Raw genomic sequence first — 15,149 nt, forward strand, 5'->3', positions numbered from 1 at the left:
TTTAAAGCAGCAAACAAAACTGGACAGATGCTATAAGGCAGGGCTTCCGAAACTGATTCCCACTGATGACCCCTTTTACCCAAGAAATTCTGATGTAAGCTCAGGTATGAAGTGGATATAAAAGCAAACAATAGTTGATAATACATCATCCCAAAACAACTCTTTGATATATTTTACCATTTACTTAAAAACAAATTTGCATACTAATGAGATGAAAGTGCCCATTTATTTTTACATAATTAAATTTGGCTGAATTCACAATGTCAAAGAAGAGCCTCTTTAATGTCTTCCAGAGTTGGTTGATACTAATACTTTGATTTTATAATCATCAAAATAGAGAGCAAATTAAGCCCTGAGTTAATGTGTATTGTTAACAGGACCATGGACATGTCAAGAACCCTGGAATACCTTAGACCAATGGGAACAGCAAGACCTTCCAAAGGCAGAGTACTACAGAAGCTGACAATGTGTGCAGAACTATCAACCACAGCCTCCTCCTCCTAGATGGCTGCAGCCTGAGACTGTTCCCCCAGAAAGAACCTCTACCAAGATTGGCTAACCTGCTTCTCATACAGTACACTCCTCCCCATCCAGATGTAAACACTAAGTGCACTGAGTTCCAGGCTTCTGGGGCCACCTCTATCTGTACATGTGTCTGTCATTTCTGCTCATTCACTACGGTCCCAGCCAAGTCAATCCCCAAAGCTCTTCAGGCTGAGGCACATCAATGCTGAGAATACCACTTCACACTGCAAACGGCAGGGGTGTGCTCATTCCATTGTGCTGTTGTGTATTTGTGGGTCATTGTTTCATTTTCCAGTTTTTTTGGAATAAATATGGTTATGCCATTTCAGAATTTGCTGGAAATTCTGCCATAATCCCAAACCAAAATTCATTTTTTTCTGTTTTCTTTTTGTTGGGGGAGGAGGATCTTGAGACAGTATTTCTCTGTGTAACAGCCCTTGCTGTCTTGGAACTTGCTCTGTAGACCAGACTAGCCTCGAACTCACAGAGATCCTCCTGCCTCTGCTTCTTGAATGCTGGGATTAAAGGTGTGCACCACCATCCAGCTCATTTAATTGTTTTTAAAGGATTTATTTATTTTCATTTATGTGTATACATGTTTTGTCTGTATATATGTGTACATGTATGTGCCTGCTACTCTTGGAGGCCAGAAGAGAGCATCAGATCCCCTGGGATTAGAGTTATAAATGGTTGTTAACTGCCATGTGTGTGCTACAAACTGAACCCAGGTCTTTGTGAGAGCACCAAGTATTCTTAACCACCCAGCCATCTCTCCAGCCCCATTTAACTTTTTAAAGTGATGCTTAAGTCAGCAACTCCAGCAAAAGCTTTTTAAATATAGGCATTCTAACACAATACAACCCAAAGCTTTTCTAATTTAACATATCCTGAGGAATGAAGGTAGGAAAAAGTTAAAAGTCTCTGTCTTCTGAGACAGGGAAATGTTAAAGGCCCCTGTTTTCTGTAATGAACCCCTGTGTTTCTCCAAGAGCAGAAACTCTGGAGAGGTGGTAAAGCCTCGAAATCTGAGCCAAGGTGGCTTAGGGACCACTCACAGGCATTTCCAGGCATGATGGCTACACAATGTAAAGTGAGCGTGTTGTGTGTGCAGAGTGAGCGCTGCACTGTGGACATGCATTAACAAACACCTCAGATTCATTATATGCTTGATTCTGAATTAATTTCAGGTCCTGCACATTCAGAAGCCCTTCACTGTTACCAATTTTTTTTTCAAAATCTGCATACAGTTATGTGATCGAAGTTTTGCTCAAAATGATAATTTATGAAATTCGAGTTATAGGCTGGAGAGATGTCTCAGTGTTGAAGAGCACTGAGGGTTCTTCCAGAGATCCGGAGATCAATTCCCAGCAATCACATGCTGGCTCACAACTGTCTATAACTGTAGCCCCCTGTGACCCAGTACCGTCTTCTGCTATGCAAATGTATATGTAGACAAAAATGCCCAATATATACATAAATCAATCTTTTTAAAAAAAGTTGGGGAGCCGGGCGGTGGTGGCGCACGCCTTTAATCCCAGCACTCGGGAGGCAGAGGCAGGCGGATCTCTGTGAGTTCGAGGCCAGCCTGGTCTACAAGAGCTAGTTCCAGGACAGGCTCTAAAAAGCTGCAGAGAAACCCTGTCTCGAAAAAAAAACCAAAAAAAGTTGGGTTATAAATAACATAAAATCACTGTTTTAAAAAGAAAAAAAGCAAACTATCTCCAAACCTGGGATATCTGGCTTAGTGGCACATCTTTCACCTGTCATGGGGGTGGCCAAGGTTTTTAACCCCCAGAACCAAAGAAGAAAACCTTCGAAATAATTCTTTTATTCAGAACAGTAATATTTTCTCTATTGTCTAAACTTCCAGAATCTTCTTTATCTATTTTCGTCTATTACTACCCTACATCCTCATTCACTTTACCTGAACTAGAATAACCTTCTCTCTGCCTCCAGAGTACTGCAGTCTACTCCTGAAGGCATGGCTGTGTTTTGGTTTTTGGCTTCTTTTGTTTTTTTTTCTAGTTTTTTGTTTGTTTTTGAGACAGAGTTTTCTCTGTGTAACAGCCATTGCTCTGTAGACCAGGTTAGCCTTGAACTCACAGATTCTGTCTCTGCCTCTGAGTGCTGGGATTAAAGGCATACGCCACCACCACCTGGCTTTTTTTTCTAGTTTTTACAGGATATTCCATTCTCAGTATTTCTCTGTTGCAGTGAGAAATACTCTGGCCAAAACAACTTAAAGGAGAAAGCGTTGATTTTGTATCAGAGATCAAGATTATGGTCCCAGGAGATGGGGAAGCCACAGCCAAGCTTGAGACAACTGGTAACCACTGTTAAGAAGTAGAGAACAAGGGCTATTGCTCAGCTAACATTCTCCTCACACAGTTTAGGATCCTAGGTTGGGTTACCATGTCACACACCATGGGCAGGTTTTCCAACTTAAATTGACCTAATCAAAACAATTCCCCACAAATAAACCTAATTCTAGATAGCTGACAATACAGATTAACCACCACACTCCACAAAACATTCAGGATTCCATGTCAACAAGTTTGGTGGGTATGCACACCTCAACAGAAGCACTGTCATGGTTTGAGGCCAGCATGGGCCACATAGTGAATTCCAGGCCAACATGGCTTACCGAGTTATACCCTACCTTAAAAATTAAAAAGAAGCCAGGCATGGTGGCACACACATTTGATCTAGCATTTGGGAGAAGCAGGAGGATTTTTGTGAGTTTTAACCAGCATGGTCTACAGGGTGAATTCTAGGCCAGCCAGGGTGAACAAAAGAAACCCTGCCTCAATTAAATAAATAGATAGATTAATAAATGAATGAATAAATGGAAAATGAATGAGTGAGTGAATGAATGGCTAAGTAATGGGGAGGGAGAGGGATGAGTGGAAAGAGGGAGGACAAGGAAAAGAAAAATTCTATTTTCATTCGTTATTTTACATCTGGTGACTAGCATGGCTCTTGATACCTAGTACCCTCCCAAGAACTACTTACTACGTCAGCCAGTAGACTGATTCATGGTCTAACTTCTCATTGCCAAGCCCTTCCAGAACTGACTCAGAATAAGAGCTAGAGGTGGCACAGGCCCATGCTCCTAGAGACTCCAGAATGCTGCAGTGGGAGAGAGAAATACCCAAAACAGAAAAGGATGAGTCTGGAGAACAGCCAGCTTCTACTGGTTCATGGCCCAAAGGAAAATACTAGCCAGCATCACACCCCAACAGCAACATGGTATCAGTGTAATTCAGTCAATTCTCTGATAAGCCGAATATTTTAGATTTATTTGTTTTTATGTATAAGAGTGTTTGCTTGCATGCCTAAAGTACCTGGTACCCACAGAATTCAGAAGAGGGCACTGGGTCCCCTGGACTGAAATTACAGACAGTTGTGAGTCACCATGTAGGTGCTAGGGATCAAACCTGGTCCTCTGCAAGAACAAGTGCTCTTAACAGCCGAGCTAACTTTCTATCCCTAACTAACCAAATCCTAAGGGCTTGTTTAACAACTAGAAAAAGAACCGAACGGATACCACAAAATCTGCCTGCTAACCTCCATCACTTGATGCTTTTAAGTTTTCTTTGCTCCATAAAATCTCTATGAAGAGTTGAAGTTACACAAAATAGCAGAAACTCCCTCCATATGAGCCTTAAGCGCTCAACAATTATATACAATTATGTCTATTATAGATGTATGCATTATATCTATATTCACATATAAATAGATATTATAATATATAATTACACTGGAATTACTACCTTTTCAGTAATCTATTTTCAGCCAGCAATCATGGTATGTAATGTGTACATTAACTGTACAAGTAATATAAACATTAACAGCAATTTCAAAAGCAACTGTAGCCAATAAAAAGTCTCACATATACTGGGGTTTGAATTCTACTGCTACCTCTGTCTCTAAGTCTTAATTTCCAAGACTATAAAACAGGCACAATTGCCACAAGATTAAACTAAAATGATGAAGTCAGACATGGTGGCTCTCATGCCCATAATAACAGCACTGAGAGAGAGGCTGAGGCAGAACTGCTGTAAGTTTCTGGCCAGCAGGGCTAGGATACAGAGTAGTAGGAGAGAGTCAACTTACACTCTATAACCTACATACCCACACGCACACACACACACACACACACACACACACACACACACACACACACACTAAGAACTCAAGAGGGAGAGCAAGGCAATCATGAATTCAAAGCAAGTATGAGCTACCTAGCAAGAATCAATTTGAAAGCAAAAACAAAAATAAAAAATATCAACAGACCCTCAACTTAGAAAATGTTCTGAGTAGGGGCTGAAGAGACGGCTCAGTGGTTAAAGGAACTGGATGCTCTTCCAGGGGACCCAAGTTCAATTCCCAGCAATCTCATGGAGGCTCACAACTGTCTATAACTCCAGTTAGAGAATCTGATGCTCTCACACAGACAAACATACAGGCAAAACCAATGTGCATACAATAAACAGACAAATAAATCTTTAAAAAGTAGTTAAGTCGGGCAGTGGTGGCAAATACCTTTAATCTCAGCACTCGGGAGGCAGAGGCAGGTGGCACTCTGTGAGTTCGAGGCCAGCCTGGTCTACAGACCAAGTTCCAGGACAGGCTCAAAGCTTCACAAAGAAACCCTGTCTGGGATAAATGAATGAATGAATGAATGAATGAATGTTCTGAGGCGCAGTGGGTAAAAGCACTTCAGAGGTAAAATCTAACAACCTCAATTTAGTCCTGTGACCCACTGTTGAAGGAGTCATCCTCTGGTGTGTGTGTGTGTGTGTGTGTGTGTGTGTGTGTTTAGTCCTTGTGACCCACTGTGGAAGGTGTCATCCTCTGGTGTGTGTGTGTGTTTAGTCCTTGTGACCCACTGTGGAAGGAGCCGTCCTCTGATGTGTGTGTGTGTGTGTGTTCAGTCATTGTGTTGTGAATCACTGTGGAAGGAGCTGCCCTCTGGTGTGTGTATGTGTGTGTGTTTGTGTGTGTATTTTCAGTCCTTGTGACCCACTATGGAAGGAACTATCCTCTGGTATGTGGTGTGTGTGTGTTACTTACATATTCACAAATAATAGTAATTATTTAATTTTTAAAAATCATTGAGATCTTGCATTGCTTGCACTGTACAAAAACCTGGGTTTAATCCCTAACTCCAGCCATACAGAGTGCTCGCGCTCTCCCTCTCTCCCTCCTTCTCCCTCTCCCCCCCCCCCCCCCCCAGAATTTCTCTGTGTAACAGAGTCCTGGCTGTCCTGGAACGAACTCTGTAGAGCAGGCTGGCCTCAAATTCACAGAGACCTGCCAGCCTCTGCCTCCTGAGTGCTAGGATTAAAGGCATGTGCCACCATGCCCAGCATGTTCTCTCCCTTTTTCTGAAATAGAAACTGACCCCAGGCTAAGTAGTGAAAGATACCTATAACCCAACCTATGGGAGGCTGAGGCAAATGGCTACTAAGGACAGAGGTCAGGCAGTAAAACACTTTCCAGACATATGCATGGCCCAAGGTTCAATTCCCAGTACTACACACACACACACACACACACACACACACACACACACACACACGAGTAGGGGGGATGGGGAGGACACGGGACACAGAGTAAAAGAGGAAAAAAAGGCAGTTCTCACATGATGAACTGTCGCTCCCAGGAACATCAATTTTAGCTGAAAGTACTTTACACAGTTTACATATATAAAAGACACAAAATGCAAAATCCCTGCAAATTTAAAAAAAATAAAGCTTCATAGACATCAAAGACTTTTCAACTTATAAAAGGAATATTTTGGGCTGTTTCCCTAGATTTTTTGAACACACTCATCCAACTCATTTGCCATCGGGAATGCTTGGTAGAAAAAAACTCAGCATTATTAAAATAAATGAATTACATATGTTTTTTTTTAGTTTGCCAGAAACAATTATATACAGGAAAATTCTACGCCAACACCATCTTTAATATCTAAGCCAGTAAACCTCTAAGGCACTTGGACTGCTCCAACTTAACCTCAACATTTTGTTTTAGGTATCCCAACACAAATCCAAGTATTTCTACAAATCACCCAAGTTTTTAAGATTACCCAAGCTAAAACACTCAAAGAAAACTAATGTTTTATATATATATATATATATATATATATATATATATATATATATATATATATATTGGCGGGGAAAGGGAAGAGGTTGAGAGAGGGTTTCTCTGAGTAGCCTTGGCTGGCCTAGAACTCACTCTGTAGACCAGACTAGCTTCAAACCCAGAGATCCACCTGCCTGTCGCCGGAGTGCTGGGATTAAAGGTGTGCGCCACCACTGGCTGGCTCTAATATTACACCTTGATTCAGTAGCCTAGAATAGGCTTGTTGTCCCTTAAAGGTCCTGCGCCTCTCCCCCACCCTAAGTGAACAAGGACTCAGTAAGCATCTAGTCAAGTGACGCCATTCCCATGAACACTCTCTCTCACAACTGGTCTGCACCCCAGGAGGACTTCTGTGCTCGCCTGCATCACCCGTTATATACAGCACTTCACTCTTCCCTTCCTCTAGAAGCCATTTTGAATACTGGTATCTTATTTGTACAAGGTTTGCTTGCTATAGCAAATAAGTCTTTCCTTGCTCTAGTTTCTGACTTTCCTGTGTACAGGGAAAGGAAAGCCAGTTCCTGCTATTTCATATGTCAAAGGCAAGTTCTCTATCTTGTTGGCTGACAGACTTAACACCCCATCCCACCAGTTCACTCCTTTCTCCTGGGACCCTAAGAAACACCTAAAAACGGTCTGCACTGTTCCTCAAAGTTCACTGCAAGGACCAATTTGGAGGGAAGAGTGAGGCTCGTGAGCTCCTACAGGGAGGGGGTCAGGGCAGAATGAACCCTCAATCTAACTGGAACATGCATAAATACATAAGATGAACACTCCTCTCCAACACCTCAAATACTACCAAGATTTCTAGATTTCACAGAACCACAATCTTCTAAGAGGGGTAGAGAGACCAGCGTAGCACTGCCCAACACACACACCTGCCGAGATTGGTGGCACACTCCTGTGATGTAAGCAATTGAGAAATGAAGCAGAAGGGTCCCATGTTTCAGGGCAATCTTGGCAGTAAAGGGTTCAAGACCAGCCTGTACTACATACATGAGAAGCTACCTGAAAAGAAAACAAACTATATAATCATTACTATTTCATCAAAGAACTAATGTGTTCCCTTCAAAATTGGTAAATAATAGTTTTAGGAAAAAAAGGTTATCTTTTAAATTCAATAGAGTTAGCCTTATAAAAAGCAGACCACATGCTTACTCCACACAGCAAGTGGTAACAGTGCCACAGGAGAGTGACACTCTAACACACTCAGCATGTGAGAGCCACAGGTCTGACCACGCTGAAAACAAGTATGAACCTCTCCAATAACAAGAAATGGAAGCCTGGAGGAAGTTTGGGGACTCTCCCAAAGTCACAAGTCAAGAATTTTAACTCAGATTTGTATATCTCAGAATCAATTCCCAACCATCAAACTAAACTTTCCCACTTGTATCCAGCCACTTTTGGGACCAATGACAACCAAAGCATTTCCCAGACAGCTGGTAGGAGTGAGAGGCACATCACTGGCCATTACTCAGACTAAAGCTAAATGGAACTCCTGACCTGTGCCCCATTAATACCAAGCTCACTGAAACTAAATCAAGCAGCCCAGACAAAGCACACACACAAGCCTCCTGCCTCCAACCACACCACTGCAGACTCTATGGACATCCCCTAGTGCCTGGGATGCAGCGGGAAAAGTACTCTTGAAAAGCGAAAGGAAGGTATTTTTTCTTAAGAAAAAAAGAAATACTTCTATAGCAACTCTGACTAAAAACAAACTTGCCTTTAAAATGTTACAGCCCCGAGCCTCATTCTGCAAACTACTACAGTGTTTTACTGGTTAAAATACAATTTCTTCCTATTTAACTATCTATAAAGCAAAGGTCATGAAACCCCACAGATTTAGAGCTCTTAAAAGTTTTCAAAGTGCCAGGCTGTGGTGGTGCACGCCTTCAATCCCAGTACTTGGGAGGCAGAGGCAGGTGGATCTCTGTGAGTTTGAGGCCAGCCTAGTCTACAAGAGCTAGTTCCAGGAGCTGGAGAGATAGCTCAGTGGTTAAGAGCACTGGCAGCTCTTCCAGAGGTCCTGAGTTCAATTCCCAGCAACCACATGGTGGCTCACAACTATCTATAATAAGATCTGGTACCCTCTTCTGGCATGCGGGCATACATGGATGCAGAATGTAGAATGTTGCATACATAATAAACAAACAAACAAATAAATAAATAAATCTTTAAAAAAAGAAAAAGAGCTGGGGCTGGAGAGATGGCTCAGAGGTTAAGTGCACTGGCTGCTCTTCCAGAGGTCCTGAGTTCAATTCCCAGCAACCACATGGTGGCTCACAACCATCTGTAGTGAGATCTGGTGCCCTCTTCTGGCCTGCAAGTATACGTGCAAGCAGAACACTGTATATGTAATAAATAAATAAATCTAAAAAAAAAAAAAAGCCGGGCGGTGGTGGCGCACGCCTTTAATCCCAGCACTCGGGAGGCAGAGGCAGGCGGATCTCTGTGAGTTCAAGGCCAGCCTGGTCTACAAGAGCTAGGTCCAGGACAGGCTCTAAAAAAGCTGCAGAGAAACCCTGTCTTAAAAAACCAAAAAAAAAAAAAAAAAAAAAAAAAAAAAAAAAAAAGAAAAAGAGCTAGTTCCAGGACAGGCTCCAAAGCTACACAGAGAAAACCTCGGAAAACAAAACAAACAAACAAACAAGAAAAAACAAAAAACAAAATTCAAAGTAAAACATAATCTTCACATATATTATATGATAGATGTGAGTATCCTATTCTTTCATCCCTCTATGGTAATCAGAGCATTTGAATAAAACTATCATGTTAATCAAGAGTACTTTTACTTTCCTGGGCTGGGAATGAGTTTGGTGGTACATCACTTATCTGTGATAGATGCCTGTGATGGAAGGCTCGATCAGACACCACAAAAATAAAAAAAGGTAAAAAGGTATTATAAAAGAGCCAGAGGGGAAAAATATGAATATCATTTTTTACAAAAGATAATGTTAACAGCCACTGTCATGAGAAACCCAAGTAATAATGTCTCTGAATACCAGATGTTCTTAATATCAAATTAAAAATAAGTCATACACATTAAAAAAAAAAAGGAGGGGGGAGAATACATCAATAGCCTCCAAATCTTTACAAGTCACCCAGCAGACAAGCCTAAAGGAAAGAATCACTCCGGCGCTAAGGTGACCAAATGACACTCTGACCAGTAAGTCTGAGAGCCTGACCTCCCAGGAAACAGAACAATCCTAACACAATATTCTGCTAGCAAAGTCACGAAAAGTTCTACTTCTTGATTTTGTTGTTATTTGTTTGTTTGGGGAGTGGGCAGGGGTATTTGTTTTAAAGACCAGGTCTCAGGTAGCCTGGGCTGACTTCAACTCCCAGTGTAGCTGGCCCCACAACTCCTTCAAGTGCTAGAGTTAGAGGCAGGCATAGAGCTGGTCTAACTCACAGTCCAGGGCCTAAAGCCTAAACTATACCCGCAGCCTGCCTCAAGTGGATGTTTTATTTTTGTTTTTTGGGTTTCTGTTATTGTTGTTTTACAAAGATCTGCCTGCCTCTGTCCTTCTGAGTGCTGAAACTAAAGGGCACCTCCACAGGTCACAGGATTTTTGAACTTTTTGAAATTAGATTTAGTGTGTGTGTGTGGTGGGGGGGCAGTCTGTGATAGGAAGAGGGGAGTACCACGGCCTGCAAGTGGAAATCATAGAACAACTTCAAAGTTGTTCTTTCCTTCTACCATGTAGGTGCCAGGAATAGAACTCGGGGCATCAGACTTGTCAGCAAGCACCTTGACCTGCTGAATCCTCTAGACACCTAGATTCATTAAAATCAACTGGATTTTAATGAACGGGTTTTTTTCTATTCCATCTGAATTTATAGCTCAAGGAAACTACACAGATTATCTAATTCCTTACCCACTGCATAAAATATACTCAGTGTTTTTCTGTTTTAAACGGATGCCATTTAAACACAGGGTTGGTTTTGCTGCTGTTGCCTTGGTTTTATTTTCTCTCTCCACACTCCCTTGGCACTTTAACCTCCTTATACAGATTCAACACGCAGATCTGTCTGAATAATCTATTTGTGCTTTCCCTCTATTTATGTTTTGTATATGTCTAGCTCTAACCTCTCTCTTGTACCATTTCCAAAAGCCTTCATGCAGTCCCAGCAGGTAAGTATGTTCAAACCTGGCATGCCAGGCATGGAAGCACACGCTGGCAACCACAGCTACTCTGGAGAGCTAGGCAGGAGTATGAATGTGAGGCTTTACCCCATCTTAGAACAATGGAACCTAATGATGCAACTCACTGCTCACATCCCTAGTAACCACCATCAACAAGATCCAGTTAGAAAGTGTAGCTTTCGATTTCTGCCTCCACTAGCCCTTTCCTATCGGCCCCACCTCCCTACTGACGGGTGCTAGCGCGGCCCTGCTGGCCCTGGCCCTGTCCTACTATCACTCTCGGGATGCACAGCACTGCAGTAACAGTCTGCAATAAATCATTCTGCACACTCAACTATCACAAGGTACACACTTCTTGTTTTCTTCCAAATGCTGAACTTCTAAATACAGCATCTAAACATGTGCCACAATCCAGCCTCAACTTAAATCCAAACTTCACTTCTAATTCCAAAATAAACCATCCAGGTTGTCTGGTACACTAACTTTTCCCTACATCATGAGCCTTCTCATCTCCAAAACTGTCATTCTCTTAACCAGTCACCAGCTAATGCAAAATAGTTAGTTTAAGAGCAGGGTACATGGAACATGCCTATAATCCCAAGCGCTGAAGTGGAGACTACATACAGATCAGAAGATCATGGTCAACTTAACTGCAAAGGAACCTTAGGCCTACTTAAGACGCAGGAGACCCTGTCTCAAAAATTACATGAAATAAATAAAAAGAATACACATTTACTGGAAGTACCAACTTCCCCACAAGATTAATCTGGCTTCAAAGAGGGACTGCTATACTAGCCACATAACTCCAGGGGAGGTCACTGAACATTTGAGACTCAGTATCCAGACTATTAAAAGAGATGCCTACACAGTAAGACCCTGTCTCAACAGAAAGAAGCTTCTATGTTGTTGTGACGATAATAATAATAATATTAAGTGCCCAATAAATAATAGCACTGACCCACCCTTAAGTGTTACCATGTCTCTACAGTTTTTCATGACAACTTAAGCTAAAACAAACATTTTCCTTTTGTGCAACCCCAAACTTTAGAGAAACCCACTCATGTGGTTTAGTATTTACATACATTTCTTCTTTGTTTTCAGAGGCTCTTCCTTTGCTGTGAACAGGGTCCTCTTGCTAGCAGTCCACCATCCTCTTGCCCCTGCTTCCTTTGCCTCTGCACGCACGTCATCACATCCAGCCAATTATGTATTTATACTATGAACCTTGTACAAATATCTTACATCCCTACTAGACTCAAATTTCTAAAGACCAGCCTTAATCTTTGTGACTTAGAGTGCCTGACACAGTATTTTTCATGAAGCACTCAACACCTCCCTCCAAATTGAGTTCCAATTCAAAGGAGGTTTAGTATTCCTAGACAGTGCAATTCAATTCTTCATGATTTCAACACACCTTGGAAAATTATCAAAACATGAATCTTAAGTTATAATGGCTTCGCCTTTATTTGTCCCTTCATAGTTCCCTAAATCAGCCTGACACAGAGAAAATGCTCAATATCATTTGACTTGACTTGAGCAATAAAATTTACAATGACTGAAAGTATATGATTTTCACCAATTTCTTTTTTGCTTTTATAACTGCCATAATTTTTCCCTTCAAAATAATTATATCCAGAGTACAAATCCATAACCAAATCTAACTTGACTCATTTTTCAGACTCTAATTTCAACATCCCAATCTTAGGCTCTGAACAACTGAGTATTTCAAGGTAGGTATATAAGAGGCCAAGTTTTCCATCCAAACCTGAAAGTTGTACATCTTAGCTTTATTCACATTTCCCCACAAACTTACAACACACACACACACACCTTTAGTGCTAAATATCAATAACATAGATTTGAGTGGCTGGGGAGATGGCTCACAGGTAAAGTGCTTGCTGAGCAAGCATGAAACCTGAATTGGGATTTACAGCACCCACATAAAAGCAGGTACTGTATAGCATGTCTGTAGCCCTTGGAAGGAGATTGGGGGACACGAGCAAACACAGGAGGATCCCTGGGACTTGCTGGCCACACAGCCCAGCCCAAAACTCCAAGCTCCAGGCTCAGAGACACCCTGTCTCAAATAATTAATAGTAATAATAACAATGAGGAGGAGGAAGAAAAGAAGGAAGACACCCAGTGTGAACTTCTGGCATTACACAGAGACATTTTTTTTTTTATTTTGGTTTTTCAAGACAGAGTTTCTCTGTCCTGGCTGTCATGGAATTCAATCTGTAGACCAAGCTGGCCTCAAACTCACTGAGATTCACCTGCTCCGGCCTCCCAAGTGCTGGAATTAAAGGTGTACACCACCACTGCCTGGTGAGAAATTTTCTAAATGAAATAATTCTTCCTTTGCATAAGTCAGTTCATGGAACTTGTCACTTCAAACTATCCCCCTTATTCATGATATCACCTTCATTTCTGGTGGTAGAGAGAATGACAAGAAAGAGACAGACAGACAAGATCAAAAAAAAGTATAGATCCTAAATAAGCATAATATGAGAAGAGCAGATAACATCACTGGTTTGATGACAACACAGGTCGTCTGCAACAAATGAACTTTCTGGTTATAATTTAAAACTCAATGAAAGTGGAAAATATACCAATTATTTGTTACAAACCTTTCACTGGTAGTTTATAACCTAAACTCCATTTACTAACAGTAGTTACAAGATTTTCTTCTCTAGGAAATTCTAAGTTTATTCGAGCTAAACGCTTCATACATTTAAATCAACAAACACACCTCTGCCCAGCTGTAGGAACCTCGGACGCGTTGCAACAACCGCTGGACTACACAAAGAACCTCTGATGAGAAACTGAGGAATATTTTTCTGAGCTCAAGAAATGACTGTTCCAAGTATGAAAGTAAACAAATCTGGGGTAGAAAAGAATACCATTCTCCAGCCCTTTGCAGTCAACTCGTGCAACATCCGGACTGAACTCTTACAACTGCGACTTCGGTTGAGCACAGAAATTCGAAGGGCTGATTCGGGAATTAGCATCATTTTTTTACGTCAGCAAGAACACGGGAAAACGCATCTGAATCTACGATTCTCCTCCAATCTTCGTTTTGTTTTTGTTTTTTAAAGAAGCGACTTCAACAGTTTCAGCTTTCAAGCAGAGTCAAGACCCTTCGAGGAAAGCTACTGCCTCAGTGACCCTCCGCAGGCATCCAGACCCAGTTAGTTTCAAGCCGCGTCCAAACGGAACCCAGGCGACCCCAACGCAGAACTGGATGAAAAGCCCCGCACGAGATCTCCAGCATCCACACAGGGAGCGCCCCACCCTGGGACCGAGACTACACCCCTGGGACACAGGATAATTGCTGAGCCGGGAAGGGGGGGGACAGACCCAAGAGGCGACGAAAGTAGGGTACCGCTGTCCAGTGCAGTATAGCTGTGCAGGCTCCCGGCGCCCGGGTGCACAGACCCCCACTGCGGAGGCGCCGAGCCCACTATAGCCGGAGCAGAGAGAGAGAGGGAGAGAGAGAGGGAGATGGGGGGGGGGGGTCGCAGCGCGGGCGGCCCGGCCCCGCTCCCGAGTCCCCTCCGTGTCCCCAGCTCCGGGAACCCGCTCCTGCCGCGCCCCGCCCACTCCGCGGCCCCGCAGCGCGCCTCTCCCCGGGCCCCGCGGGCCGCGCGCGCTCCCCGGCGCTCGACGACCCCCTTCCCGGACCCCGACAGCTGAACCTGCAGCGGACAGCCGGGTCCGAGGGCGCCCGCCCGCCCCGCGCAGGCCCGCTCAGCTTCCCCGGCTACTCACCGCCGGCGCGGGGGCGCTGCGAGGGCGCGGGGCGGCGGCGGCCGCGGAGCTCCGCAACTCTCTCCGCGACCCGACCCCCGACTCGGAGCCGACGGAGCCTCGGCGCCTGTGTCTACCAGGCCTCTCTCCTGCCCGAAGCCTAGACAAGCACTTCCGGGGGAGCGGGGGAGGGCAGGGTTTTGGCACCGGAACTGCTCCCGAGCTGGAGTTGCCAGGCCTCCCGGGAGGGGCGGGGCCTCTGAACCCGGCGCCCGCCCCCGGACTCTCCGCTAACCCTTGTGGCCCCGCGGCCCCCGGGCGACGGCTGGTACCCCTTATTTTAACTGCTGTTAGGATTGTTCCCCTCCAGCCACCTAATTCTATGGAGGCTCGGAGAATCCAGCCGAGCCCAGTGCATTCACCCGGCTGGCCGACTGTCCCGTGGTGTTTCCCCCACTTGGTTCTATCTCGCTTAAAAACGCAGCTGACATTCATCGAAGGCTTACTGAGTGGTAGATAGTGCATTGCGCTTCGGCTGAGTTAACTATTTTAATCACCTTCAAACTCCTGGAAA

At 43.5% G+C, this 15,149-nt stretch overlaps 1 protein-coding gene across 1 annotated transcript in view; it reads right to left on the minus strand.

Moving 5' to 3' along the window:
• The window catches only part of Frs2 (fibroblast growth factor receptor substrate 2), a 79,927-nt gene extending 65,199 nt beyond the window's left edge, over nucleotides 1-14,728 (minus strand). The window contains 1 exon segment of the mRNA XM_038314999.1: nucleotides 14,597-14,728. The gene's annotated coding sequence lies outside the window, so the exon portion shown is untranslated.
• Nucleotides 14,729-15,149: the final 421 nt, after the last annotated feature.

The sequence above is a fragment of the Arvicola amphibius genome, chromosome 17 (genome assembly GCF_903992535.2).
Source record: "Arvicola amphibius chromosome 17, mArvAmp1.2, whole genome shotgun sequence".
Lineage (NCBI taxonomy): Eukaryota > Metazoa > Chordata > Mammalia > Rodentia > Cricetidae > Arvicola > Arvicola amphibius.